The sequence below is a fragment of the Tachyglossus aculeatus genome, chromosome 4 (genome assembly GCF_015852505.1).
Source record: "Tachyglossus aculeatus isolate mTacAcu1 chromosome 4, mTacAcu1.pri, whole genome shotgun sequence".
NCBI lineage: Eukaryota > Metazoa > Chordata > Mammalia > Monotremata > Tachyglossidae > Tachyglossus > Tachyglossus aculeatus.
This window is the reverse complement of record NC_052069.1, coordinates 35719474-35723649: the sequence shown is the minus strand read 5'-3', so window position 1 is coordinate 35723649 and position 4176 is coordinate 35719474.

The window sequence follows — 4176 nt, the reverse complement described above, 5'->3', positions numbered from 1 at the left end:
CACAAATTTGAAAAGGTACATGCCTATGCCACTGATCCATGAGAAGAAAATGATTTACCAATATCTAGTTCCTACCCCACCTCTGAAAAGAATCCCGAATTATACAGAGAAAATACCCATATGTATATTACATACACACATCTATAGACACACAAATGTGAGGAGGCACATACCTAATCCATTCATTGTTGTACAGAGAATAATGGTAGTCATGTGCTCAATTGAATGCTAATGCTCCCACGCAAACGAAATAGAAATAACATCTTTTAAACAGGGTGGGGGAGCAGTTAAGACTACAGTACCAAGAAATCACTTCACTCTGGGATAAACTGGTTTTCAGTCAGTAGGCACCCAAAAGGGATCGGCAACAATAGATAAAATTCTAACATGTGCCTTGCTTTGCTCTGCCTTTTGGACAATGGTCACAAAAATAGTCTTGGAAACTTCAAGCAGAGATAGATATGTGACAAAGCTTCAAGGAGAGTAAGGTTTTTAGGGCCAATGTAAGACTCAAGCACCAAAAAAACATCTTTAAAGCTCAAGCCTTTGCTGAAACATGGAAGACTTTGTTGCCAACCTTGAAACCCACACTCATATCCCACCTGTAGAGGAAAGAGCAGCCTAACTTTTTTCTTAATTGAACAGTGATTTATCTTTATTTTTTGCTCGACGGGTTTTTCCAACAGACCTGGATTTTATCCAAAAACTTACAATATGTGGGAGATGGCAGTGGACTAGACTACTGAAATGCATCAAATCTCATTTTGTCAGGGTAGCAGAGATAAAGCTGGGCATGTGAAATGCCCTCCCTCCAAACATCCGCCAAGCTAGCTCTCTTCCTCCCTTCAAAGCCCTACAGAGAGCTCACCTCCTCCAAGAGGCCTTCCCAGATTGAGCCCCCTTTTTCCTCTCCTCCTCCCCATCCCCCCCACCCTACCTCCTTCCCCTCCCCACAGCACCTGTATATATGTTTGTACAGATTGATTACTCAATTTTACTTGTACATATTTACTATTCTAGTTATTTTGTTAATGATGTGCATTTAGCTTTAATTCTATTTTTTCTGACAACTTGACGCCTGTCCACACGTTTTGTTTTGTTGTCTGTCTCCCCCTTCTAGACCGTGAGCCCATTGCTGGGTAGGGACCGTCTGTATATGTAGCCAACTTATACTTCCCAAGCGCTTAGTAGAGGGCTCTGCACACATTAAGCACTCAGTAAATATGATTGAATGAATGAATGTAGAACCTGTAAGAATATGGAGAATAGACGATTCATCTCAGACCTAAATTCACAGCTTGCATACAATTCCCATTTAAACCACCACTTAAACTGCAGGCATTTGTAAGCAGGGGTTGTTGTTCTTTACCAGGGACCCTGTGAAGATCCAAAGGATGAGAGGCAGTTTTGAAAGGAGATCTAGGCTCTGCAAGCAGTACAGATATCAGCACAGTAAGGAACAATTTTGTGGGCACACAATGTGCAATGGATTGTCAGTCTCACATCAATCTTTACAGCTACACCTGCATGCTTGGATACGATTTCATTGAAAGTGATGTTGTATTAGAAACTGAAGTACACTGCTTCATAGGCTGTGTGAAAATATGTGACTACTCAAAACTTTTACTAGGATAAGGTTATTGAAGAGGCCAATCAATGAAAGAGTGCTCTTTCTGTGTAGAGCACTTTATTAAGCGCTTGGGAGAGTACAATAGAGTTAAAAGGTAGGCTCCCTAACGAAAAAGAAGTTTACCATCAAGCGGTGGAGTAATCAACTAGAAGCAAGACTGAGGAATACAATTTTGAAATGGAAGCATTCGATTTTGGCAGCGTGGCTCAGTGGAAAGAGCCCTGGCTTGGGAGTCAGAGGTCGTGGGTTCAAATCCTGGTTCTGCCACTTGTGAGCTGTGTGACTTTGGGCCAATCACTTAACTTCTCTGGGCCTGTAACTTCATCTGTAAAATGGGGCTGAAGACTGTGAGCCCCACACGGGACAACCCAAAGACCTTGTATCTCCCCCAGCGCTTAGAATAGTGCTTGGCACATAGTAAGTGCTTAACAAATGCCATCATTATTATTATCTTTGAGAAGCAGCGTGGCTCAGTGGAAAGAGCATGAGCTTGGGAGTCAGAGGTCATGGGTTTGAATCCCAGCTCCGCCCCTTGTAAGCTGTGTGACCGTGACCTTGGGCAAGCCACTTAACTTCTCTGTGCCTCAGTTACCTCATCTGTAAAATGGGGATTAAGACTGTGAGCCCTATGTGGGACAACCTGATCACCTTGTATCCTCCCCAGCACTTAGAACAGTGCTTTGCACATAGTAAGCACTTAACAAATACCATTATTATTATTATTATTATTATTATTATCACTTAACAAATACCATTATTATTATTATTATTATCTTCAACTCTGTCTCCTTTCCCCCTAAACCTCCTAGAAGATCTACTGGGAAATGGCAAGACCAAAATGAAAACAAAACAGAAGGAAACCAAGCAAACAAGAGTTGTAGATAATCCACCCTGAAACATCTCTGGAAGGATTGGCAAAATCCCCGTGTAATAATTATGCATGCCTTAATATTTAAAATCTAAAATAAATTTAATTGGACCTTAAATAAAGAAAAGGTAAATAGACATTGAGCACTTTTTTTTGTCTTGTTGACTTGTTAATTAGACCCTCACCATCTCTCCCTTTCCTCTCTCACATCTCCAATCTATGTTTTATATTCCCTTCTCTTTTATACCTTTAGCTCTGAAATAAAGAAATGTGAGAAGGACAGAACCTGGCTGCTGGGGAGAGCAATGGGAAACAATTCAGAGTTCAGAGGGGAGTGATGTAAACCATTGGGTTATAAACTCCCTGAATGCAGGGACCATGTCTACTAACTTTTATATTCTCCCAAGTGCTAGGTAATATCTTCTGCACACAATTAGCACTGAATAAATACCATTGATTGATTGACTGGAAAGAAGAAAGGAGATGAATGATTTGACTGCAGTTTGTAGACTAGGTAGCAGAAAAAAGTCTTTGAAAGAGTGACTCGGTGAGGAACAGATTACGATAATCTAGTCTGGAGATGACCAGGCCCTAGACTAAGAACTTAATCATGGAGACCAAGAAAATGATAGTAATCAAAGACAAATATTATTGGAAATTTTTAAATTTCTCTCAAGAAAAAAGGCCCTCAAAACTAATAAAAATGTAACAAGGTAAAGTAGAAGGACCAACCACATTTTTCAAGCCTTGGATATATTTTCCAAAATAAGATTCTAATAAAGAGGAAATGTGTTTGTTTAAAGATTTTCTTTTATTTGATTCTAGTGAATTCATTCTAATAAAAGCTCGGTGCAGCAAGCTGAATTTTGAGTTTGTTCTCAGGCTGAGGTAGTGCATAACTATAATATTAGTTAATTTACATCATCCAATAGAGGAAAAGTTTATTTAAATGCATATGTCAAGCATTTGAGAAGTGACATATTGAAAGTTTTGAATTAAATATGAAAAGTATACGGTGGAGGTTTAGAAGAGCTGTAGTTCAATATCAGCATTTAAAACATTCACCACCATCCATAGCACTTTGGTCATTACTGACTTACAAATTTTCTGTTTAAGCACTTATTGACCTACCCATATTTCCATTCTCTTTTTCCTCTTATCTGTGATATTCTAATAATAAACATAATTATGGTATCTAATAAGTGCTTACTCTGTGCTAAGTACTGTTCTAAGCACTGGGCTAGATAATAGTAATAATGATGGCATTTATTAAGCGTTTACTATGTGCAAAGCACTGTTCTAAGCACTGGGGAGGTTACAAGGTGATCAAGTTGTCCCACGGGGGGCTCACAGTCTTAATCTCCATTTTACATATGAAGTAACTGAGGCCCAGAGAAGTTAAGTGACTTGCCCAAAGTCACACAGCTGACAATTGGCAGAGCCAGGATTTGAACCCATGACCTCTGACTCCAAAGCCCATGCTCTTTTCCACTGAGCCGCGCTGCTTCTCATATTAATTGGGTGGGACACAGTCCCTGCTGCACATGGAGCTCATATGCTTACCCCCATTTTATAGATGAGGTAACTGAGGCCTAGAGAAGTTCAATAACTTACCCAAGGCCTCATAGCAGACATGTGAGCCCGTTGTTGGGTAGGGACCATCTCTGTATGTTGCTGA